This window comes from Scylla paramamosain, unplaced genomic scaffold (assembly GCF_035594125.1).
Source record: "Scylla paramamosain isolate STU-SP2022 unplaced genomic scaffold, ASM3559412v1 Contig66, whole genome shotgun sequence".
Lineage (NCBI taxonomy): Eukaryota > Metazoa > Arthropoda > Malacostraca > Decapoda > Portunidae > Scylla > Scylla paramamosain.
Window position 1 is genome coordinate 117,433 of NW_026973731.1, and position 27,568 is coordinate 145,000.

At 39.5% G+C, this 27,568-nt stretch overlaps 1 long non-coding RNA gene and 1 pseudogene across 1 annotated transcript in view; both read right to left on the bottom strand.

Annotated features, from left to right (window-relative positions):
* LOC135098483 (uncharacterized) overlaps positions 1-10,876 on the bottom strand; it is a 31,859-nt gene extending 20,983 nt beyond the window's left edge. The window contains exon 1 of the long non-coding RNA XR_010267035.1: positions 10,636-10,876. This is a non-coding gene — a long non-coding RNA (uncharacterized LOC135098483). The remainder of the gene's footprint in view (positions 1-10,635) is intronic.
* A 788-nt stretch (positions 10,877-11,664) lies between these two features.
* Positions 11,665-27,568, bottom strand: part of LOC135098481 (Y+L amino acid transporter 2-like) — a 17,939-nt pseudogene continuing 2,035 nt past the window's right edge.

Here is a 27,568-nt window from a genome sequence, read left to right on the forward strand (position 1 = left end):
AAGTGTGACTGAGGAAGTGTGACTGAGGAAGTGTGACTGAAGAAGTGTGACTGAAGAAGTGTGACAGGAAGTGTGACAGAGGAAGTGTGACTGAAGAAGTGTGACTGAAGAAGTGTGACTGAAGAAGTGTGACTGAAGAAGTGTGACAGGAAGTGTGACAGAGGAAGTGTGACTGAAGAAGTGTGACTGAAGAAGTGTGACTGAAGAAGTGTGACTGAAGAAGTGTGACAGGAAGTGTGACTGAAGAAGTGTGACAGGAAGTGTGACTGAAGAAGTGTGACTGAAGAAGTGTGACTGAGGAAGTGTGACTGAGGAAGTGTGACTGAGGAAGTGTGACTGAGGAAGTGTGACAGGAAGTGTGACAGGAAGTGTGGCAGGAAGTGTGACAGGAAGTGTGACTGAAGAAGTGTGACTGAGGAAGTGTGACTGGAAGTGTGACTGAGGAAGTGTGACTGAAGAAGTGTGACTGAGGAAGTGTGACTGAGGAAGTGTGACAGGAAGTGTGACTGAAGAAGTGTGACTGAGGAAGTGTGACTGAAGAAGTGTGACAGGAAGTGTGGCAGGAAGTGTGACAGGAAGTGTGACAGGAAGTGTGACAGGAAGTGTGAGTGAAGAAGTGTGACAGGAAGTGTGACAGGAAGTGTGACTGGAAGTGTGACTGAGGAAGTGTGACAGGAAGTGTGACTGAAGAAGTGTGACTGAGGAAGTGTGACTGAAGAAGTGTGACAGGAAGTGTGGCAGGAAGTGTGACAGGAAGTGTGACAGGAAGTGTGAGTGAAGAAGTGTGACAGGAAGTGTGACAGGAAGTGTGACAGGAAGTGTGACAGGAAGTGTGACAGGAAGTGTGACCAGAAAAGAAGTAGGGACATAAATAAATAGACGAGAGATTTTATTAACTCCTTACTTCCTTTCTTCCCTGCAGTACAAATTGTGAGGAACAGTGAGGAAGGGATAACGAGAAGGAAAAATGGCAAACAATATATATAAACAATAGCATTACTGGAAATGGAGAGAGAAAAGAAAAATTATAAGATGCACAAAAACAATGAAATGTAACCACAAAAAAAAAATAAATAAATAAAAAAACCTCAAAAGGAAACTGAAACGAAAGCAAAACACACACAAAAAAAATAAATAATAATAAATAATAAATAAAATAAGATAAAATAAATAAATAAATAAGTAAAATGACAAGAACAGTTCATTGACCTCGCTCGCCTCTCGTGGCCTGGCGTGTCACCTTAATGAAAGCACACCTGATGAAAAGAAGACAGGTAGCTACAAATGTAAACACACCTGAGAGTAACACCTGACACCTCCACTGAACCACCGATGCACAGACAAAACCTCCTACATAAAAATAGCAATGTGGTCTGCTCACAGTCTTTTCTCTCTACAGTCTTTCCATTTCTAACTATACACCTTCCTCTGTCCAAACTCTTCTTCATTCACCTTCTTCCTCTAATTAAAGTAAAAAGTAAAGTGACACCTGAGCATGTGTGTATGTACCTGCGCGTCAGTCACTCTCCTGTCACTCACCGGTAACACGTCAAGAAGCACAGATGAGGAAAAGAGGAAGGGCTTGTTCGCTAACCACTTCCATTAACGACAGGAGGGAGGGAGGGAGGGGAGGAGTAACATAAATTAACATATATAAAAACAGTGGTGACTCGTACGATAAAGTCAACACTGTAAGTAATTAAGAGACGCAAGATTGTAAAGAAAGAATGAAAGTAAATAGAGATAGGAGTATTAATTAACAAATACAAGGATATGATGGTCTATAGGAAATTATGATGGTTTATAAGAAGGATATCTGCTGAAACTACGTATTACTACTATAAAATGCATGCTAAAAATTAGGAATGAATAATGGTAAGGCTTCCCCCCCCCCCCCCACCATCCTTCTCCTCTGATGTTGCACCTGAAAGAAAAGGAGTTAGAGAATATTATATACCTCGTAGTAAAGGAACACATGGAAATATCAAAAAAAAAAAAAGTAATAATAATAATATCAATGAACACACAGGTTGATATTGGTTTGTATTTTTAGATGTTTTAGTGTTTTACATCGACTAATGTTAACAGCGACTATTGAATTATGACAGTTTTCCGTTTTTTATTTATTTATTTATTTATCTTATTTTTTTTTTATTTATTCATTATTTATTTTATTTTTTTGTGTGTGTGTGTGTGACAGGTTAACGCGAATTCAGCTTTTTATTTATTTATTTATTTATCTTATTTTTTTTTATTTATTCATTATTTATTTATTTATTTATTTATTATTTTTATGTGTGTGTGACAAGTTAACGAGAATTCAGCTTTTTATTTGTTTATTTATTTATCTTATTTTTTTTTATTTATTCATTATTTATTTATTTATTTATTTATTATTTTTTTATATGTGTGTGACAGGTTAACGAGAATTCAGCTTTTTATTTATTTATTTATTTATCTTATTTTTTTTTATTTATTCATTATTTATTTATTTTATTTATTTTTTTTTTTTTTTGTGTGTGTGACAGGTTAACGCGAATTCAGCTTTTTATTTATTTATTTATTTATCTTATTTTTTTTTATTTATTCATTATTTATTTTTTTTTTTTTTTTGTGTGTGTGTGACAGGTTAACGAGAATTCAGCTTTTTATTTATTTATTTATTTATCTTATTTTTTTATTTATTAATTATTTATTTATTTATTTATTTATTATTTTTTATGTGTGTGTGACAAGTTAACGAGAATTCAGCTTTTTATTTATTTATTTATCTATCTTATTTTTTTTTATTTATTCATTATTTATTTATTTATTTATTTATTATTTTTTTTATGTGTGTGTGACAGGTTAACGAGAATTCAGCTTTTTATTTATTTATTTATTTATCTTATTTTTTTTATTTATTCATTATTTATTTATTTATTTTTATTTTTTTTGTGTGTGTGTGTGACAGGTTAACGAGAATTCAGCTTTTTATTTATTTATTTATTTATCTTATTTTTTTATTTATTCATTATTTATTTATTTATTTATTTATTATTTTTTTTTATGTGTGTGTGACAGGTTAACGAGAATTCAGCTTTTTATTTATTTATTTATTTATCTTATTTTTTTTATTTATTCATTATTTATTTATTTATTTTATTTTATTTTTTTTATTTATTCATTATTTATTTATTTATTTATTTTATTTTATTTTATTTTTTTTTTTTTTTTTGTGTGTGTGACAGGTTAACAATAATTCAGCATCGCCAATATGTAACACCATGAGGTCACAAAATCGTCTCTGTGTGCGGTTTTTTAAAGTATTCCTGAAGAGAGAGCAAAGCCTTTAAGAACATGTGCAGTGTGTCACAATAGCAAGCCTAACAATACTGCACATATTTATTTCAACTACTTTCCTGTTATTTATTCTAGCATTTTGTAATAAGTCTGATTAAGTATGATTTAAGAAGATGCGCAGTGTGTCACAATACCAAGACCAAACTGCACATATTTATTTCAACTACTTTCCTGTTATTTATTCTAGCATTTTGTAATAAGTCTGATTAAGTATGATTTAAGAAGATGCGCAGTGTGTCACAATAGCAAGCCTAACAATACTGCACATATTTATTTCAACTACTTTCCTGTTATTTATTCCAGTATTTTGTAATAAGTCTGATTAAGTATGATTTAAGAAGATGCGCAGTGTGTCACAATAGCAAGCCTACACTGCACATATTTATTTCAACTACTTTCCTGTTATTTATTCTAGTATTTTGTAATAAGTCTGATTAAGTATGATTTAAGAAGATGCGCAGTGTGTCACAATACCAAGACCACACTGCACATATTTATTTCAACTACTTTCCTGTTATTTATTCTAGTATTTTGTAATAAGTCTGATTAAGTATGATTTAAGAACATGCGCAGTGTGTCACAATAGCAAGCCTAACATACTACACATATTTATTTCAACTACTTTCCTGTTATTTATTCTAGTATTTTGTAATAAGTATAACTGTTACCTTATTAATATTCTTTCATCATATTGTTATCATTTTCTAGTTAATATATTTACAAGGAATTAATTTCTATATATATATATTTTTTTTTTTATATTTTTGTCCTCAATCCCACAGCTGGCATGACTAACACATTTGTTTGACCAGTAATAAATGTTTCAAATGTTTCAAATGTTTAAAATGTTTCAAATGTTCGGAACACCAAAACACAAGAGCACAAGGGAAACAAGCAAAGACCCAGCTGACCTACATGAGGCACTCCCTGTATGATAGACGCTTGTGTGTACCTGTCCATAACTCTGTCTCTTTTAAAACTCCTCATTGCCTCACCACCACCACCACCACCCTTATTAATGAGTCATTTAACCAAAGATTTACCAAACTGTTCTATTTATTTATTTATTTTTATTTATCTATTTTTTAAAACTCCTCATTGCCTCACCACCACCACCACCACCCTTATTAATGAGTCATTTAACCAGACCATTTACCAACCTGTTCTATTTATTTATTTATTTTTATTTATCTATTTTTTTAAACTCCTCATTGCCTCACCACCACCACCACCACCCTTATTAATGAGTCATTTAACCAAAGATTTACCAAACTGTTCTATTTATTTATTTATTTTTATTTATCTATTTTTTTAAACTCCTCATTGCCTCACCACCACCACCACCACCCTTACTAATGAGTCATTTAACCAGACCATTTACCAACCTGTTCTATTTATTTATTTATTTTTATTTATCTATTTTTTTTAAAACTCCTCATTGCCTCACCACCACCACCACCACCCTTATTAATGAGTCATTTAACCAGACCATTTACCAACCTGTTCTATTTATTTATTTATTTTTATTTATCTATTTTTTAAAACTCCTCATTGCCTCACCACCACCACCACCACCCTTATTAATGAGTCATTTAACCAAAGATTTACCAAACTGTTCTATTTATTTATTTATTTTTATTTATTTATTTTTTTCTCACTCTTTCCTTAAATCTATGTTCAGTGAGCTTGGGCCGCCTGTTGAGTACATAGGATAGCCAGTCCCTTCCTGCAACGCCTTTATATTCCCAGTCTTAGCTAACAGTCCCAAGGGTGGGGTCCCAAGGGTTAAGGGTGGGCGAACCTTGGAGTGGGCAGTGGCGACCCTGTCAGGATGCTAACTGTTCATCTATAATCATTAAGCGCAAGAGATATCAAGTTTCTTTAACTACAACTATCAACTTGAGTCTGTTTCATGTAAGAACCTTTACTTAACTTATTTCGTATCAAGACGGGGTGAACCAAGGAACTCCCAACAGCGACTGTGCTACGGTATTATTTTGCCTCTTATATAAGGTTTCCAGCTCCTTTAACTACAAGTATTAAGTTGAGTCTGTTTCATGTAAGAACCTCTACTTATTTCGTATCAAGACGGGGTGAACCAAGGAACTCCCAACAGCGACTCTGCTAGGGTATTATTTTGCCTCTTACACAAGGCTTCCAGCTCCTTTAACTACAAGTATTAAGTTCAGTCTGTTTCATGTAAGAACCTTTACTTATTTCGTATCAAGACGGGGTGAACCAAAGAACTCCCAACAGCGACTCTGCTACGGTATTATTTTGCCTCTTATATAAGGTTTCTAGCTCCTTTAACTACAAGTATCTTCAACTTCAGTCTGCCTCATATGCCACAGCAAGGCCGGGTGTCCTAGCAGCGGGCAAAAGCCACTCTGACAGGTCACTGATTATCTACTGTTATTTAATAAACGGAAAAAAGGATGTCCAGCTTCTTTAACCACAAATAAAATCTCATCAATTTTGGTCGCTTCACATGAGAACACAAAAGAAGAACAGACACCAGATTTACCGGTCTGTATCGAGAGAGTGTCCATCTATTTACTAATGGCAGTGAAGTCCGTGTGGAAGAACAGGACGGATGTACGAGTATAACAAGGCTCTCCCCAAGTCCACCTGTCCCTCCACCATCTCTACCTATCTTTTGTCCCCGTCTAATCTTCAATAAAACGTGTATTTTTTCTTACCCTAAACCCTTTACCACAATAAACAAGTGACTCACCTATGCCACTAATAACACAAGGCAAGGTGAGACTAAACAAGAATGAAATGAGTGGCCACTATAAAATTCCTTTCCTTTCTACCTTCAACTCTTCACTACTTGAGCAAACCTACTGAATACACAACACACTATTCTATACCGCTTTGGGCAGGGCAGGATGAGACTGAACATATAGACTATACATCACCGCTTCTATAAACATACCTTCTTTTACCCTAAGCTCTCCACCACGTCACCCTAAGGTCTCTACAGCACCAAACGAGCAACACAACACACTCACCCTTGCCACTGATAAGCAGGCAGGACAGGATGAGACTGAACACAGAACATTGGTCGTCGCCTGAGCTACATGGAGGTTAGGTCCGGGTAAGGCTCTGGCCAGCATGAACAGTAAGTGACGTTCTTATCTGCCGTGAACTCCATCAGGTCAAAGAACATTGGTCTGCCGTGAACTCCATCAGGTCAAAGAACATTGGTCGCCGCCTGAGCTACATGGAGGTTAGGTCCGGGTAAGGCTCTGGCCAGCATGAACAGTAAGTGACGTTCTTATCTGCCGTGAACTCCATCAGGTCAAATCCTCCGTTGGGCTCTCTAACCTCCTTTTCTTGGTGGGTTGTTTGGCCTCTTCCTTCCTCTGCGTCTTCGCCTTCTCGCTTAACGTCTCTTGGTCGTTCATTTGTTTGCTGCTTCCTCTTCCTGCTTTTGGATCGCGTTGTAAACAGTGGTGCGTAAAAACCTTCACAAGGAAAGCCAGGCATGGTTTGAGCCCTGGCGGCACCCACCACGCGCACCAATCAGAGGCCTCCATTTGAACCTAACAGCCAATCAGATGCAAGAACGATACAACTATATATTATAAGTCTTCCGTGGTGCATTAAGTTTGAAGTACGTACATAACAACTTGTTTTTCTTTTTGTTGTTGTGTAAATGCTACTATGGGTTTGAGAGGCCGTGTTACGTCGTTTTTCTGGAATACTCTAACAAACAGGTGAATTATTTCCGTTAGTAGGGTCCAGTGAGAACAGTGTGATGTATGTATATTAAGTGCGGATTCTGAAATGCGTCCGCGTCTTATCTAGACAACCTTTAACAGGCTCTCGTGGGAATTAGTGGCATTTCCAAGCGTGTGTTTGTCATTGCAGTGATAGGAGTGACAGTAGTTCAGCCTTATTAATCGGGACAGTTTAGAGAAAGTGACTAATCACTTCTGTGGTCTTTGAAGACAATCGTGATGGCAGAACAAAGTCTTTCAGAACACCGGCCTTGCACTTAGGTGGCGTCGTGAAGGATGAAGCAGCAGAGACAGTCGACCAGCAAGTCACTCATTTCCTTCGTCCCAGGAGTATCTGTCCTTACACCCGCGCAGACCACCAACATTCGCCTCACTCAAACAAGCTGTCACCCATGCAACCAGTCTGTCCATTACAGTATTACCAACATTCCAATCATCATGGGTGTGTCGTGTCTTCAAAATTCATGTTTACTTTGCAGAACAGTGAAACTTGTGGCGTCAGCAAATTCATGTTTCGCTGCTTGAAGAATTCCACTTATTGTTGACGTGTCATTTCTTCATTTGTCATACTTTATAAAATCGTGCATGTTTTCACAGCAGACAAACTGGTGCTTCCTCGGTACACACACCAGGAGAAGACTTCCTGCATGGTGGTGCACTCTATTTCTTCAAGTAGTGCACAAGGAAGAGGACTTTTGAAAACATGAGGAGCTGACGCACAATGAAGCAGCTGATACAACAGCACACAATACGGCAACACTTTACTGCTCACTCAAAGTATGGCAAGGACACTGACTTCCCTGAATGAGACGACACGATGAGCTCAGCGTGAGAAAATCAGTGTGCATTTGGCAACGTGCCCCCAGAGTGTTTACAGGACAGCGGTGACCTGCCACCTTGTCCTCCTTGCCGTGCGTGTAATACCCATTCACCTCCACCTCTTGTACAGTGTAGCCACTTCATACACTATCAAATAGTGGTGGGAGAAAATAGAAGGTCTTGTGCAGCGAGGCATGAGGAGAGGAGAGGCATGCAGTTCACAAGATCATAAGGGCAGTCCGCGTGTTAGTAGAGGCAGAAGGCAACAAGAGATGTAACATTGTGGCGAAGAGAGGCTGAGTAAGAGTCAGTTAGAGGAGAAGGCTGATAGGACGAAACACTTCTGATTCCAGCCTGTTCACGAGTGTTGAATCCCCCTCCCACCCTCCCCCCTCATATGAGAAGAGTACTCGGATCACCTGAAGATCCGCCACCCCACCCAGCCGCACTCGGGGTGGCAGATCTTCTGGTGAGACAATCTGGGGTGGCAGATCTTCAGGTGATCCGAGTACTCCATACATGACAGTGGGTAGAGTCACCACACTCTCGTTAACTTCCATATCTTTCTCCTCCTCTCCCTCGTCCTTAAATCCTTGCTTTGTACCCTTTCTTGGTTCCTCCCTTCTGCACCGCTCCGCCTTGCCCTCTTTCATTCTTTCTTCCTTCACTTTCTTTGTCAGATTACACTTTCCAAACACTTCACTTGTATTCCTTCACTTTATCTGGAGTCCTTTCACTTTCCTGCACTTAAAACTCTTTCATTTTGACCTGTTGGTGATGAAAAGGTATGGCTCCGTTCATCCGATCCTGCTGCTGCTGCCTGTGTGTGTGTGTGTGCGTGTGTGTGTGTAATCTAATAGTTACTTATTTTGTATTTATTAACTTATGGTGTTACGTTGGTTTGTGGTTCTATAATTTTGGATGTCTTTATAAATGTAATCATGTTTTGCTGTTATATTATAAGCTATGGTACATGGACGTGTGTGTGTGTGTGTGTGTGTTGCAGGGATGCCAGGTACACACAACCGTCCAGAGGTGTCAGAGAGTCGTCACAAGTGAAACACAAGCACATAATTTATCCGGATCGGAAACACAAGCATACCCCCTCCGCCATCCGAGGCTGGGCGGCGACTGGCGGCGGGACTGACTGTGTGTGTGATCTGAGCGCCGCGGCTGTCTCACTCTACTGATCGGAGCACCAACACAGCTTTGGATCACGCCTCCTTGTGTTTGATGCCTGTGTTCTGAAACGCCTCGCTCTCTCAATACGACAATGTTCAAAGGCCACAGACTTGATCAGCCGAGTTCTCTAGAGTCTTTTTCTTGTTCATAACAAGGGAATCTTGTTTATCTGCCACCAGAAATATAAAAACACCCTTGAAGACCCTTGCAACTTCAACTACAGTCTTCTGAAAGTAGTGGAGGCGTGGCACAGACGTGTTTCAAAATAGTCCTTGGTTCTGTGAGGTTCTCCTTTTGTTGTGAAAGTCCGTTTTCTGTGAACTTGAAAGAAGTGTAACCATGTTTCGTATAAAAAGCAAATACGTAATTGTGGGATGCATTACGCCACGAGACTCTGCGATATGCAATAATTTACACCACATATTGCATTAGTAGTAGTAGTAGTACTAATACTATTTTTCTCTTCCCCTCCTCCGCCTCCTCCCTTCATGGACACTCATCATTTACACTCACTAACCTTGTTTTGCTGACGCCAAGGTACACCCACACACTCATCCAGGACTTCCTTCCCTTTAGGAGTAACAATATCGAGCAGCCTAAAACAGCCAACAATGTTCGTAAACCGTAAACAACCCGAATAAAATAATTGTCTTAATCGGCAGATCATTTGAACATAAATGAAAGAAATGATCCTCACTCTGTACAACCCCTTGGTCCGTCACCTCCAAAGCACTACCCGACCAAGCGGCCTTGAGACAAAGGGAGAGTAGGACGCCACGACGGCACCAGTGGCGCAACACCGCGACAGTGAGGCGGATCCTCTGGACCACTGCTTCCCAACCTTTTATAAGCTCATGGACCTTCAAGCGAGCTTTTGAGATATTTATGTATCCTAACACATAGGATAATGAATTACAAAAAAAAAGAAAATAAATAAATAAAAAATGCATAGTTTCAAGACTGAAAAATATAAATTAAAGTAGCAGGTCTCTGTTTTAATAATAAAAAATAATCACCCCATCCTACATAACTGTTTTACAAGTACTAGATGTACTATAAAGCAAAATGCTACAACTCAAAACCTGTGAGGCGCGAGTTGCGTCCAGGTGTTATATACAATACGCTAATTTGTAATATTTTTATTTAAGTTTAAATTAATTTCTTACATGACACAATTTGCTTCATGTATATGCATTAGAGTACTACTGTGCACTCTAATACATACTGGCCACGTCATGTACATGCTACATGACACACAATTTTGTTTCTAAAACATCTTTGTCTACTGTGCACTCTTACATGCACTAGCCATGTCATGTACCCAATTATTTCCAAGTATCCTTTGAAAAACATCATGCGCCCTAGGATGCACCATGTACCCAGCTTGACTATCACTCTAGACTACCACCTAAATACAGGGCAGGGTTGGCGGGAACGAGGGAGGGGCGGGGAGGCATCCCCAGCGGGGATACCGAGGCAGCGGGAGGAAGGCCACTGCCAGGCCAAGTCAGCTGTACTAGTTTTAGGGAATGGACACAAGCCTTACCAGATGTGGTCGAAGGCCAGATGGTCCATCTGGAATCGGTAGAGAGGTGCAGTTCATGGCCTCACCGGCTCTGGTGGCAGTAGCAGCCGGCTGATCACCATTACAGTCTGGCGCCCATCAGCTAGCTGTCCGGCACATGTGCACCACCCACGGCCTTAACGACAGAGTACACCTCTGCCCACAGGAGAACAACGAGACGTCCTTGCACGTCAACGACTCAGGCGAGAAAGACAAGCATTGATGTCACTCCTCACGACCAAGTACTCGTACACTGCGCAGTGCGCACACGAGACAGCTATCGTGGTGTCCGTCCGGAATCCGGCTTCGTTCCAACTTTGGATTCGGATTATTCATGTTTGGACTGCATTGGTTTTAATATATATACACCATGATGGGTATTTTATCACCTGAGGTAAAGCAACATTATAATGAACATGTCCACAACCTCCTGGCTTCGCTCATTTCACCAGTTCACTACGGTTTTCAATCCTCGCCTGCTGTTCTTGAATATTACCAACCACCGCTTGTTTTATGTTTGGCCATCCTTTGACATCGCTAGACAAATATTTTAACTCATACGACAGAAACAGCAGAAATAATGATTCACGATACCCGCCATGTTCACGAGGAACCACCTCAACCAAGGAATGTACACGATAAGTAGAATTCTTGACCTCCACCAAACCATGGATCCCTGGTGGGTCACACTGCACCATGCTACACAGAATGCCTTGGATCACAACTTTAGATGGATCCCCCATGAATAGAGGCATCTTAGTAGGGGGTCTGCACTCCAGCAAGGAGGGAGACAAATCCCACAGCTCCTTTCCTCTCGGCCCGGAGTCGAGTCCTCATCCTCTCAGCTGAGCCAATGGAACGTGCTGCGTGACAGGTCTCAACTTACTCATCTCAAGGAAGCTCAAGTCTGTAGCTTCCTTGGATTTAAACCAGAAAATCCAGAAAGATTCGCATGACACACACACATACACACACACACACACACACTTGATGACAATTAAACAAGCTAGCTGTAAAAAAAAGGCACATTTATTTCATTCTTAAAAACATGGTAACAATGAAGTGACGTTGATGCCTGGCGGACACATTGCCTCATTTGCTCCTAGAAAAATATGCTTTACACATTATTATTACCCACTGTTGGGCCAAAACTACTCTCTCTCTCTCTCTCTCTCTCTCTCTCTCTCTCTCTCTCTCTCTCTCTCTCTCTCTCTCACCAATAAGCAAAATATATCTGATTTGCCACCGGACATGAATACAACTACATATCTATAATAATTACACACACACACACACACACACAGCTGATCATGTAAACACGTACGACCGCCAACAACTACTGGACCAACGCCTGCAAGCAAACACTGCCGCCACCAACTTTGGACACCGTCAAGTGGCTAAATTAATTAATCAACGGCCAAAACGCCATCCAGGAAAATTCAGACGTGAAGAAAAACAAACGGAAAAGAGGTAAGAAGGGTGGAATCCCAGCAAGATTGAGAAGGAGAGGCACTAAGACGCCGCTACCTACTGTCATGTTCGGAAATGTTCGGTCAATAAGGAACAAAATAGACGAATTTTCTGCAAACTGCAAATATCTAAGGGACTTCAGAGAAAGCGGTTTCATATCACTAACGGAGACATGGCTTCAAGATAAAGATGTAGATGAAACAGTAAACATAGATGGATTTTCATTAGTGAGAGCAGACAGGAAGGACACAGTGAAGCAGAAAGGAAGTGGAGTCGCTGTATACGTGAACGATAGATGGTGTACACAAGTGAACGTGAAGGAACGTTTTTATTGTGAAGACCTTGAATTTTTAGTAATAACATGTCGGCCATTCTATCTTCCTCGCGAATTCAACAACGTGATAGTTATAACAGTGTATATTCCGCCATATGCATCGGTTGCAAGTGAGAAGTTACAAAATTGTGTACAAAAATACGAAAATAATAATCCTGAAGGAGTTATCATAGTTCTAGGTGACTTCAATCATTGTCAAGTGTGCCCACATATCAACAAACAGTGACGTGTCCCACAAGAGGAAATGCTACACTAGACAAAATGTTCTGTAACATTAGGAATGGATATCGTGCCTATCAGAAACCAAAACTAGGTGATTCTGACCACAATATGGTGTTCCTCTCGCCATCATACTCGCAAAAACTTAAATGTGGAAAATACGAGAAAATTAGTGTGCAAAACTGGAAAAATAACGAAAAGATCATTCTTCAGGGGTGTTTTGAATGTACAGAGTGGGATGTATTATTCTAGGAAACAGAAAGTATTAATTATAACTTAGACGTATTCAATTCCTATGTAAATTTTTGTACTGAAATGATAACACCAATCAAGGAAGTAAATATATATCCAAATAGCAAACCGTGGATTAACTCCAGTGTAAAACTATTAAAGAAAAGAAAAGAGTTTTTGCAATTGGTGATAGAAATAGAGGTGCAGATATTCAAAGACAACTAAAAAGGGAAATAAAAGATGCCAAATATGCGTATAAAATTAAAATAGAAAATAATTTTAAATCTAACAAACCAAAAGATGCCTGGAATGGTGTGAAAATGTTGTGTGGTTCTAAGAAGAGAAAACAGAATAGACCTGTCAAATCCTCAAGAATATGTAAATGAATTAAATCCTTTTTACTCTAGATTTGATATCCATGATTTTAATGAAGAATGTAACAATATTATGTCACTTGCAAATAGTATTACATAAGAACATAAGAAATAAGGGAAGCTGCAAGAAGCGACCAGGCTTACACGTGGCAGTCCCTGTATGAAACACTCCTTGTATTGAGTCAGACTATATAACTGTCACAGAAGAAGATACAACACGCTCTTTGAAACGAATTAAGTGTGGTAAAGCTGGTGGTCCAGATGGTACAGGTTCAAGGTTATTGAAAAACTGTGCAGAACAACTCTTGTTAATCCACTTTGTAAACTTTACCAAGCTTCACTTCATCAGTCCGTAATTCCAGATGTGTGGAAGAAATCTGAAGTTATTCCAGTGTCTAAAATCAACAACCCAAAAGAGCTAAATGATTTAAGACCTGTCGCACTAACCCCAGTTCTTATGAAATGTTTGGAGCACATTGTAAAACCACATCTCTGTAAATATTTAGACTCAGAGCGAGATAACTTTCAATTTGCTTATTGTGAAAACAGATGTGTTCAAGATGCTATATTAACGTTACTTCACCCTATCCATGAACACTTAGAGAATCGAAATACACAGGTTCGCATTCTTTTTATAGATTTTAGTAGCGCTTTTAACACCATCCAACCCCACATATTGTTACAAAAGTTACTACCATTAAATGTAAACTGAAAACTCATCAAATTTTTACATACTTACCTAACAATGCGTTCACAATATACAAAACTTAAAAATGTTAAATCAGACATTGCTATAACAAATACAGGGGCACCCCAAGGTTGTGTTCTGGCTCCACTACTTTTTGTATTGTACACAAATGACTGCAGAAGTAAATATAAAAGTTGTTCTATAATTGAATATGCAGATGACTCGGCAATAGTGGGAAAAATCAGAAATGATGATTCACGAGAGTTCCTGAAGCAAGTTGACTTTGTTACATGGTGCAATAATAACTTTTTAAATATAAATGTAAAGAAAACAAAAGAAATGATAATTGATTTCCGTATAATTAACAAAATTCCAGATCCACTAGTCATAGCCAATGAGCAAGTTGAAAGAGTACATGAATATAAATATCTTGGCGTAATAATTGATGACAAATTAACAGGATCTTCAAATACAACTAAATTATACAAAAAAAATGTAAACAGAGAATTCATTTTCTAAGAATATTGAAAAACATCCATATAGGTCAATCAATATTATCACTATTTTATAAATCAGTAATTAAATCCATTTTGAGCTTTGCTATTACAGTATGGTATGAATCCTTAACACGTAAAGACAGAAATAAACTCAAAAGAATTATAAAGAACACTGGTAAACCTAAAGCTAGAACTGATTCCCTAGATGATATATATATTATGAGGGTGATAAAACAACTAAATAAAATGATGAATGATGTCCAGCATCCACTGCACTGCCAATACAAGTTCCTGAGATCTGGTAAAAGACTTGCCCTCCCAAAGCTGCAAACTACTAGATTTAAAAATACCTTTATTCCTAAGAGTCTATATCTCTTCAATTCCTTTGCTTCCCGCTAACTTTTGTTTTATGTGTGTGAGTGTGTATTTTTAATGATGTATTATTTTTAGTATATTATATTATATTATGTGGATGAGCTACTGAGCAAGCCAAGAAGATTTTCATGTTGTATGTAATTCAATGTGACAAGAAAGCTTACTTACTTACTTACTTACTTACTTACTTACTTACTTACTTACACACACACACACACACACACACACATTAATTAAAGCCCAGCATGGTCTTGATGATAATGAAAAGGATAATAAAATAAAAAGATTAATAATGAGTGATCATAAAGTATGCATGAATTTTCTTGTCTTTCAGCACCATAAATGCCCAGAAAAAAAATAAGATAAATTATGAAACACACACACACACACACACACACACACACACACACACACACACACACACACACACACACACACACACACACACACACACACACACACCCCTAATTTGTCCCATGCAGAGATGAAAAGATGTACAAGGCAGAGGTGCAGGCAGTGGCTGACCACCAGAGGGGAAGACAGGAGCATTGTGAAGGAGGCAAGCCTAGCTGATAACAAAGGCTTGTGCCAAAGCTAATCATTTTATAATTGTTGTGAGGCTTCTTGGCTGCTCCAGTGACTATGAGTGTCACACCAGCTGTCACCTCACCCCAGGACTGCCTCCACACAGTACAGCCTGGAGTTAGGCCATGTTCATTCATCCTGTTGGTCTAGTGTGGTCAGAGGTCATGTAATTTGCCACACTCACTCCCAGTGTTTAGCATTTCCCTCAGTCTGAAGTCCTGTCACCTTAGCATGTCACCTGTTATATTTGTGAGGAGAGTCTGTGGATTAATGGACTTAATACTAAGGGGAAATGTTAAAGACAAATGGAAAAAGTGTGGGACAATAAAACATTTTTGACTGTGATAACAACTAGGACTCCCATCAAAACATTCAAGGTACACAACTCTTTCCACATTGAGCTACGAGTACAATGATAGCTGTAGCCCAAGAGGAGTTTGGTCAACCTTCAGTGTTCAGTCACTAAACTCCCCTAACAGGACTGCCTCATTCTCTCAGCAACTGTGGTACTCCCAACATCTGGATCTGCCAATAAATAAGCTGATGTGGTGCCAGTTAACATCTATCCAGCACATAGTCATCCAGAATGGGCCACACAGCTGCCAGACAGTGACACGCTTGAGGCTTCCCATCACCACTGTGAGGTCCAGACAGGCAGTAAGCAAAGACCAGGACTAACAACCCTCTTGGTGAAAACCTAAAAATCAAAATACCTAAAATGGATGTGTAATACTCTCACTTACTTACTGTTATGTACAATTGGAATACTACTCAATTTATCTGAAAATTGCACCTTCAAGTATTTCTTGGGTTCAGAGCCAATTTCAAATTATCAGCTAAAGTGGTGCAAAATCACCCTATGACCAAAATACAATAACTAATAAATAATGTATAAAGCCTTCAATATTCCCCTTCTGAAAAGCATCACAGATTACAAAGAGCATATCCAAGCTGCTGTGTTGCTTTTGCCACATGTGTGTGTGTGTGTGTGCATGTTGTCACCACTGACAACACACTTCACACCACCCAGCTGCCCCCCCAAGGTCCATCAGTACACACACACACACACACACACACACACACACACACACACACACACACACACACACACACACACACACACACACACACACACACACACACACACACACAAGCCACTTGAGCAAAAATACAAACAGGTCACCAAGGATCCAGCAGCAGCAGCAGTAACAGCAGTTCAGAGGGGATTAAAGTAGGAAACATTTCAGATATCCATTGTCAACCAGCAGTGTGATTTGCCATGATGCACAGAACCATAACCAAGTGGATAAAATACGTGAAGGCTGTATGATATGATGACACACACACACACACACACACACACACACACACACACACACACACACACACAAGTGCATTTCTTGGCAGCTGTGGTAGGGCAGCAGCAGCAGTAGCAGCAGCAGTGATGGTAGTAATGGTAGAGGAGGTGCAGTCAGTCACTCCTCACTCAGTTTTCAGATACGAAGAGCAAGTGTCCAAACAGTGAGTTGGTCTGTTGGAAGGACACAGGATAATGTCAGTTTTGGATGTGTGGACGCCAGGTCAGGTGATGCTGTGTGAGGGAACGGATAGTTTAATTCTCTGTAATTTTTGTGAGAATGTCTGCTTAGTATTGAGATAGATGCACATAAATTTATAAAGCTCGAGGCTAAGATGTAAAAAAAATACTGAGAATATTATTACATTATTATATGAATGAAAGTATGGATGTATATTCCTTGCTCCAGCTGTTGGTGAGTGAATAGATGGCATTGAAATAGTTTAATGTAAGAAGGTGCTAAACCATACTGTTCATCATTTATTTTCTTGCCAAGGAAAATATGGCAAAAAATGAATATTACTCACATTATCAAGAAATATTCAAGAAAGATGGAAAAGAAAGCCCTAGTCTTTCAGTGCCCCTCCACAAGTAAGGGCTCATTCATACCACTCAGTATTGTCTTGCTACTATTTTGTGGCACACTGGCCTAACATCCCATCAACAAAAGGACAACCATAAACAGACCACTCACCAAGTGCTGTTCTGACAATTTTTGGCTTGTTCTGCCAGTACACAAAGAGGAAGTAGGCAGGCACCCCAGAGCCAGTGATGAGCAGGCCCTTGCCCACCTCGTATGGCCGCACATACAGCGGCAGAAACACCAGGAAGCCACGCACCAGCAGGAAGGCGATGGGAACGATGATGTTCACCTGGAAGGAGAGGGAGGCGTTATAGTCTTGTGGCATCTGTGTCCTGTTCTAATTATCAGCATGCCATTTGTCTATATATTTAGTATAATTTCTGTGACAACTATGTCCTCTTTCAGCTACTACCACATTATGTATCTATAACAGGTGTTCCTAAAAACTCGTACAAAAAATGGTCACAACAAAAGTTTTAGCAACAGATGAGGTAATGTGTACCTCACCAATGCACACAGCAGCCTTCTCAGAGTGAAGTGGTTTGTCTCTTGTTCAACAGATCATCATGATAATTATACATTTCAACTATAAATAAGCTCTGGGGAGGTAGTATGTATTAATGTGGTGGTTGTATCATGTTGGCGATGCATTTACTGATACATTTTCTTTATTTCTCACTAATTCATCTAGGGTGACACAGCTTGCCTAGTTCAGCTTTCAGTGAACAGACTTAATGAAACAGATTTTCCTGTAAAGGCAGCCATGAGACCAAGTTGTTGGGGATTGACTCCCTGGGCCAGCACTCTCACACAGCAGGCCAGGATTCATGAAACTGGTAATGCACCAGCGTGGGGTTTTCACCTCTCCTTTCAGATCAATTGCTCTTGTTCCCAAGTAACATCCTATTCTCCTTCTCCTGCTTCTCCTCTTTCAGTCTTTTTTTTCTTATCCTGTTATTCCATCTTCTTCCATTGCTCCATTTTCTAAGGCTGAATCATCATCATAATCCCATTCCCATATTGAGCTGTGAGAAAACACACACACACACACACACACACACACACACACACACACACACACACACACACACACACACACACAACAAATAAATAAATAAACAAACAACAATAAATGAATAAAAAAAAATATATATATATATAAATAAATAGAAATAAAACCACAGGCAGGTGATAATCACAGCCACCACTGCTGTCTGGTGCTCACCTTGGTAGGCCGCTCATGTCAGGGTATTTGCAGCACATGTACAGCAGACTGGCAATACTGCACAGGATGAATGAACTCTCTACAAAGCTGGAGTAGTCAATGAGGTGGTAGATGTCCGTGGTGGAGAGGCGGACCAGTGACAACAGGCCCTGGAAGAGGAAGGAGAGGAGGTGGAGGTGAATATTCCAAGCTGTGGTTAAAATGGAATGCCTTGTCAACCTCTCATTCGGTAAGACAAACTGTTAGTGACTGAGTGAAGGAGAGCAGGAAGGGGCATTACAGGCAGTTGTGCCAGATCTCATCATGTGAGGCTGTGGCACCAGGTACTTTGAACTAGTCCCACATGCTTTTGTTCTGATACAGGAGGTGATTACAAGAAAATGATAGACAAACTGCATTTAGACAAATATTCGCTTTTAGACGCACCAAGCTAACTAAAAATTCCAACCTAAATCTATTTTCTTCATTTGTGAGGATGTGTTCTGTCTGACTGAATAATATATAAAAACTGTGTGTGTGTGTGTGTGTGTGTGTGTGTGTGTGTGTGTGTGTGTGTGTGTGTGTGTGTGTGTGTGTGTGTGTGTGTGTGTGTGTGTGTGTGTGTGTGTGTAAATCTATTAATAACTCTAGGAAAACTCATCAATCACTTTTCATACAAATACATCAACTTGGAAACTAAAGACTGATGAAGTTAAGAACTCAAAATGTTTGTGTAGGTAACCAATAATATACACATAAGTACATTCACTTCATTACTTCTTTCCATCTGTCAAAATATTATAGCTCACACTGCACATCCTGAGGGGACACCATAAGACCATGATGCATGCTCACACACACACACACACACACACACACACACACACACACACACACACACACACACACACACACACACACACACACACACACACACAGTAGTAGTGGTAGTAGTATTTTACTGACAAAAAAAAAACATTGAAAATAACACAAAAAATTATGTTGTTTTTGTCCAACTTCAAAAGAACACAACTCCAACATGTAGAGGACTAATTGAACCAAAGCTACTATTCACAAAAATCATGAAAGGTGTCACACATACTGTTTTAAAATACATAAAAGCCACAGGAATGAATCTGTTAATGACAATAATAAAAAACCTACAAACACACACACACACACACACACACATAGCATTGCACAATGTCTAACCAGGAAGATGAGAAGACATTGGAGTGTTGCATTTGCAGTTGACAAGAGAAAGGTTGTCTGGGAAGTGGCCTTGTCTTGCACCCACAAAGCACAGCCTATTGGAGTGTTGCATTTGCAGTTGACGAGAGAAAGGTTGTCTGGGAAGAAGCCTTGTCTTGAACCCACAAAGCACAGCCTATTGGAGTGTTGCATTTGCAGTTGACGAGAGCAAGGTTGTCTGGGAAGTGGCCTTGTCATGAACCCACGAAGCACAGCCTGTCAACATCATTAAGGTGGTGAGTGGGGCATTACTACCAGTCACAACTTGTGCTCTAAATCTGACAGAGAGTAAAGGGAGTGTATGAAAGGAATGGATTGTGGAGCTAATGGAAATCTTGCAATCAAGTATATCTAAATTCTTGAATAAAGTGCATTCTCTGTTAAAATAAATAAGATCACTTTAGAATTGAACTCCATCATCATTAGTGGTTATAACTGAAGCAGGAAATCTCTCAATATAGCACAATATTCTCTGTTAAAATAAATAAGATCACTTTAGAATTGAACTCCATCATCATTAGTGGTTATAACTGAAGCAGGAAATCTCTCAATATAGCACAGTGGTATTTTCACCAAACACTACAACTATTCATATATGACAGAAAACCTGAACGCAGGAATATAACACCAGATGTGAGTATGAGAGAGAGAGAGAGAGAGAGAGAGAGAGAGAGAGAGAGAGAGAGAGAGAGAGAGAGAGAGAGAGAGAGAGAGAGAGAGAGAGAGAGAGAGAGAGAGAGAGAATTTTCTTATGTTTCTTATAATTGATGGATGACAATGAAAGATAGAAATAGATGTGTCAGTAAGTTCCCTGCATGGACTGCCACATGTAGTGCTGCTGGATTCTTTTACAATTTCTCTTAGTTATCTTAATTGAGTTTTGAATTAAGAAAGCCTAAATTCCTCAGTCAAAAAGAGCTAGACAATCCTAAAGTGAAGTAGTATGCATTTGTGGTTATGATGAGTCAAGTGTATGAGAGGAAGAACAGTTAAAGTTTCTCCAGATCCTGATGTTGCTGCCTTGCCTTGCCTATCTACCCTGAAGGATAAAACAAGCCTGGTATAGAGATAAATAGCCCGAGATGTAGTGGGATTTAGCTAGTTTTCCCTATCTAAGAGCAGGCGGTCAGGAAGAGTGATGAATCAGCTGGGAAAATTATATATATATTACATCAACAAACAAAAAAGGTGGTGAATAGATGAAAATAGATCTGAAAGGCTGGCAGGAGCAACACCCACCTGGAGGAAGTCATGATGTGCACTGAGAGGCCCACCAGCAAGGGCATCACCCAGCCGCCACTGCCACTGCCCATTAGATGGTCAGCAAAGGTCTGTCATCAAGGCAACAACAACAACAACAACAACAAAGGTTATGTTCTGTAACACTGACCATTAGCTTGGATAGTGTGTGATAAAATTATAAAAAAACAATGGGGAGAAAATTTAGAAAGGTAAGTAATTTTCATATTATATAATGCTTGAAGTCTGCAGCTGCTAGATAAGCCAAACTTAATACTAATGATAATTCCTGATTATTGTCTTTTCCTCTAACATAAATACACTGTGGTATGCTAATAGGAGAACAGAAATATCTAAGCTATTACATATAATTGTAAAGTTCAAAGAATGGACTCAAACCACTAGAAAAGTCCGAGCAATGTCTGCTATAATTACATTCTCTATAAAAGTAATTACCAAATGATCTGACTAACTTATCTATCATTGTGCCATAAGTCACATGGTACCATCAACAACACAATGCAAATTACTCATGGAAGGTGTCAATGGTGTACTCACAACAGCAATGGCATCAGAGGCCACCATGTCAAGGGGAGAGCACAGCCAGGCAGGCAACATTGGCCATCGCATACACCAGCGTCACCAGTGGCAGGGAGATGTAGACGGCCCGGGGCAGGTTACTGTGGGCAGGGTGTGATGTTAACAGGACTGGTGGTGACTGGTGGTGATATCTGATCATTGAGCTCCTTGTATTTCTCAAAATTATTATTATTATATTTTTTTTTTTTTTTATGTAGGAAGGATACTGGCCAAGGGCAACAAAAATCTAATAAAAAAAATGCCCACTGAAATGGCAGTCCCATAAAAGGGTCAAAGCAGTGGTCAAAAATTGGTGGATAAGTGTGTTGAAACCTCCCTCTTGAAGGAATTCAAGTCATAGGAAGGTGGAAATACAGAAGCAGGCAGGGAGTTCCAGAGTTTACCAGAGAAAGGGATGAATGATTGAGAATACTGGTTAACTCTTGCATTAGAGAGGTGGACAGAATAGGGGTGAGAAAAAGAAGAAAGTGTTGTGCAGCGAGGCCGTGGAAGGAGGGGAGGCATGCAGTTAGCAAGATCAGAAGAGCAGTTGGCATGAAAATAGCGGTACTAACAGGACACAACCTTCACAATGTTGCTCATATTCTAGTGAAGCTGTTCTTAATTATTTCTTGTGAAGATGTAATATATAGAAAACCTATAATGTGAACAAGATATTACTATTTCCTTCACATAAATTTATACAAAAATAGTTATACAGAATCAAAGGAAGGAACAAAAAAACTTTATGAGGAAAACTTTAGGAGGAAAACTTTATGAGGAAAACTTTATGAGAAAAACTTTATGAGGAAAACTTTATGAGGAAAACTTTATGAGGAAAACTTTATGAGAAAAACTTTATGAGGAAAACTTTGAGGAAAACTTTATGGGGAAAACTTTATGGGGAAAACTTTATGAGGAAAACTTTATGAGAAAAACTTTATGAGAAAAACTTTATGGGGAAAACTTTATGAGGAAAACTTTATGAGGAAAACTTTATGAGGAAAACTTTATGAGGAAAACTTTATGAGGAAAACTTTATGAGAAAAACTTTATGAGGAAAACTTTATGAGGAAAACTTTATGAGGAAAACTTTATGAGGAAAACTTTATGAAGAAAACTTTATGAGGAAAACTTTATGAGGAAAACTTTATGAGAAAAACTTTATGAGGAAAACTTTATGAGGAAAACTTTATGAGGAAAACTTTATGAGGAAAACTTTATGAGGAAAACTTTATGAGAAAAACTTTATGAGGAAAACTTTATGAGGAAAACTTTATGAGAAAAACTTTATGGGGAAAACTTTATGAGGAAAACTTTATGAGGAAAACTTTATGAGGAAAACTTTATGAGGAAAACTTTATGAGAAAAACACTGTAACCAATAAAACAATATTTGTCACTCCAACAAAGAAATCAAAATAAAACAAAAACATAAAGGAAATTTGCATTCATGATACCTTTAGGTGGCATGTTAATTTGGTACAAAATCATATAGATCATTTGCAAAATATACAAGTCCAAAATGGAAAGAGAAGATTCACATATCACGATTTATAGATAACAGATAAAAAGCAAAGGTATATGCTTAAAAAGATACACCATTCTGTCACAACTCTACAAAGAAGTATGCTCTTCATTACAAAACAACAAGAAATAAATCTATCATAAATGAGCGACGTAAACCTGACTAGAGCTTGAACGCAAATCTGACAATCCAAAAGGGCAAGTTTTTACTGCTTGGACCATAAGGGAAGCACCTCACAGTCAGTCCTGCTTTGCCTCGTGTTTGTGTCTTGTCACAGTAAAGGTTGAGCCAAGACCTACAAACCAGCTGGTGTGAGTGGCAGTGTGGTGCCAAGTGAGGGAGAGACAGTACTCACACAAATGGGTTCTTCAGCTCCTCCATCATGAAGTTGAGGTAGTTCCATCCAGTATAGGAAAATATGCCTGAGTAGAAGTGAGTGGCAGTGTGAGTAGAAGTGAGTAGAAGTGAGTGGCAGTGTGGAGTAGAAGTGAGTGGCAGTGTGGAGTAGAAGTGAGTGGCAGTGTGAGTAGAAGTGAGTAGAAGTGAGTGGCAGTGTGGTGCCAAGTGAGTAGAAGTGAGGTAGTGTTGTGCCAAGTGAGGCAGTGTGGTGCCAAGTGAGTAGAAGTGAGGCAGTGTGGTGCCAAGTGAGTAGAAGTGAGGTAGTGTTGTGCCAAGTGAGGCAGTGTGGTGCCAAGTGAGTAGAAGTGAGGCAGGGTGGTGCCAAGTGAGACAGTGTGGTGCCAAGTGAGTAGAAGTGAGGCAGTGTGGTGCCAAGTGAGTAGAAGTGAGGCAGGGTGGTGCCAAGTGAGACAGTGTGGTGCCAAGTGAGTAGAAGTGAGGCAGTGTGGTGCCAAGTGAGGCAGTGTGGTGCCAAGTGAGGCAGTGTGGTGCCAAGTGAGTAGAAGTGAGGTAGTGTTGTGCCAAGTGAGGCAGTGTGGTGCCAAGTGAGTAGAAGTGAGGCAGTGTGGTGCCAAGTGAGGCAGTGTGGTGCCAAGTGAGTAGAAGTGAGGCAGTGTGGTGCCAAGTGAGGCAGTGTGGTGCCAAGTGAGTAAAGTGAGGCAGTGTGGTGCCAAGTGAGGCAGTGTGGTGCCAAGTGAGGCAGTGTGGTGCCAAGTAAGTAGAAGTGAGTGGCAGTGTGGTGCCAAGTAAGTAGAAGTGAGTGGCAGTGTGGTGCCAAGTGAGGGAGAGACAGTACTCACACAAATGGGTTCTTCAGTTCCTCCACCATGAAGTTGAGGTAGTTCCATCCAGTATAGGAAGATATGCCTGAGTAGAAGGAGACAGCTATCTTGCCTGGCTCAGTGCTGGTGCCCTGGAAGTTGTGGAAGTTCCCAGTGTTGCCTGAAAAGTGGAGGTGAAAATTATTATGATGTATTTTTTTTTTTTTTTTTTTTTTTGTGTACTTCAGAAAGACTTAAGAATTTTCTAATGTGTTCTGGAACTTGGATTTTTCACATCTTGACTGTAAAGAATCAACAAAAGCACAATAAAGCAAACTTCTATGCATAAAAATGGCTTACTAACAAGATTTAAACAAGGTGTTAAAATAGAAAGCCATAGGAAACATGAACACACATAACTGAAGGCACTAAAAAATTATTAGATTAGTGTGTTATTACATTAACAAGATTTCACAACAGGATCAATAAAACTTGCTATGTGAGATCTCAGACAAATATGATTTTGTTCTATCCCTACAAAAAATAAAGTAAATATCAGTCTTTTAAATATACTTAATAGCTATAGACTCCCCAGAATTAATATAATGTAGACTGACTGACTGGCTGACTGGCTGACTGGCTGATGGCATTGCAGTGAAGGGCAATGTAGCTAAAGACTCACTCACTCACTCACTCACTTGTTCAAACACTCACCCATGCAAAGGTGGACAATGGCAGCAAGGATGACAATGGGCAACGCTGCTAAAGACTCATTCACTCACTCACTCACTCACTCACTTGTTCAAACACTCACCCATGCAAAGGTGGACAATGCCAGCAAGGATGACAATGAACAATGTAGCTAAAGACTCACTCACTCGCTGCCTCACTCACTTGTTCAAACACTCACCCATGCAAAGGTGGACAATGCCAGCAAGGATGACAATGGGCAACGCATCAATCTTGGTCACCATGAAGAAATCCTGCAGCTTGGTGGTGACTCGTACATTCCAGCTTGGATGGGAAGGACACAGTGACAGTCAAATATTAAAAAACACTACACAACTCTAAATAGAATAAATAAATAACAAACAATGCCTTTCATTATTACAGAGAACCATAATATACATAATATATAAAATCTGTTAAAAGAAACTGTATGATGTAATATTTGTAAAAGCGTAAGGAACTGGTCAAAACCTTTTTAATGTGTTTTTTGATGGACCACAACCTATAATGGGTATATACTGTATTATTTTTCTTGGTGCAGTAAAAAAATATCTATATATCTAGAGATGAAAAGATGCTGGAATTATAAGAATGAAAAAAAAATAAATAAATATATAAAAATAAATAAATAAATAAAACTGTGTGTGTGTGTGTGTGTGTGTGTGTGTGTGTGTGTGTGTGTGTGTGTGTGTGTGTGTGTGTGTGTGTGTGTGTGTGTGTGTGTGTGTGTGTGTGTGTGTGTGTGTGTGTGTGTGTGTGTGTGTGTGTGTGTGTGTGTGTGTGTGTGTGTGTGAGTGTGTGTGTGTGTGTTCCAGGACACTCACTCACTCACAAACGGACAGTGCTGGAATGAGCCGCACAGCATCATCTGGCAGGTCACAGTTGGGGAAGAACGGTTGAATCACATACTTTGCAAAGGCCAGCGGCATGATGGGATTGGTGGTGGGCCTGGAGAGCGACAGAGGCATCATCAGTACACCACACACTACTGAGAAAGACCAAAGCATTAGCAATAAGCCAGTGAAATAAGGAATATGTACAGTTTTGGATGCTTGAATGGGAGGTGAACATTAAGGTTATACAGTGTGCATAGTTATCATGGCATTAATAAGTACTAAGATCAAGTAAGAGGGACACAGGCACTGTACCACTGTAACACATTACAGACAGAAGGCCAAAGCTTTGATAATATAACAGTGAACTAAGGAATGTGAAATGTTCTACATGAGCATTAAGTTACAGTTTTCATTGTCAATGTATCACAGCACTAAGTATTTAAGTTCAAGTAAGATATTAGTAAGATGGCAAAACCCTTATGCACTTATAAAGACATGATGGCCACCACTTGAACACTTGCACGACAAACTTAACTTACACAAAGATGAGGTTAGCAGCCCAGAGGAAAAGGAAGGCAGGGAGGGAGCCAAAGCCAGCATTAATGTACGCACAGTCTCCGCATGATTTTGGTATGGATGTGCCCAGCTCTAAATAGCATAGCGCGCCCACCAGCGACATGAGGCCGCACATCACCCATACCACCAGCGACATGAGGCCGCACATCACCCATACCACCAGCGACATGAGGCCACACATCACCCATACCACCAGCGACATGAGGCCACACATCACCCATCCCACCAGCGACATGAGGCCACACATCACCCATACCACCAGCGACATGCCCACGCTGCCTGTCTCCCTCGGCACTCCCTTGGGCAAGATGAAGATGCCTGCAGAGAGAGAGAGAGAGAGAGAGAGAGAGAGAGAGAGAGAGAGAGAGAGAGAGAGAGAGAGAGAGAGAGAGAGAGAGAGAGAGAGAGAGAGAGAGAGAGAGAGAGAGAGAGAGAGAGAGAGAGAGAGAGAGAGAGAGAGAGAATCACTGAATGATTGACTAAATGTGACTGACTGACCTAACCTAACATAACCTAACCTAACCTAACTTAACATTAACTTAACTTATGGTGAAGGTAGACAAGGCCTTCCTGCACCATTAGCACCATAGGGTACAGTGCTGTGGTACTGTAGCACTGAAATATTAAGCACACACAAAAAAAAAAAAAAAAAGATATTATTTTCAGATGAGGGCCAGTTAGGTTAATTTTTTTGGGTACAGTTTTAAGGTACAGTAATGCATGGTACAGTGGCTTATGGTGAAGGTAGACAAGGCCTTCCTGCACCATTAGCACCATAGGGTACAGTGCTGTGGTACAGTGACATCAAGAAATTAAGAAAACAAACTGAAGATTCATTCACCTCCTAGACCCAAAGCATACATTCATACTTTTATCATTACAGGTACAAATCTATATATACAGAGACACATGACAAATATATACATGCATTTTCTATGTATGGGTATTGTATAGGACATGTCATTCCCCTTATGTACGGAGAAATGAAAAAAAAAAAAATAAAAAAAAAAAATTTGAAAGCAATGTTTTGGCAGGGTGAAGTGGGCACAGTTAACTTGCATTTTTCTCACTACTGCTAAATATCTACAGGTAGTCGGGTAG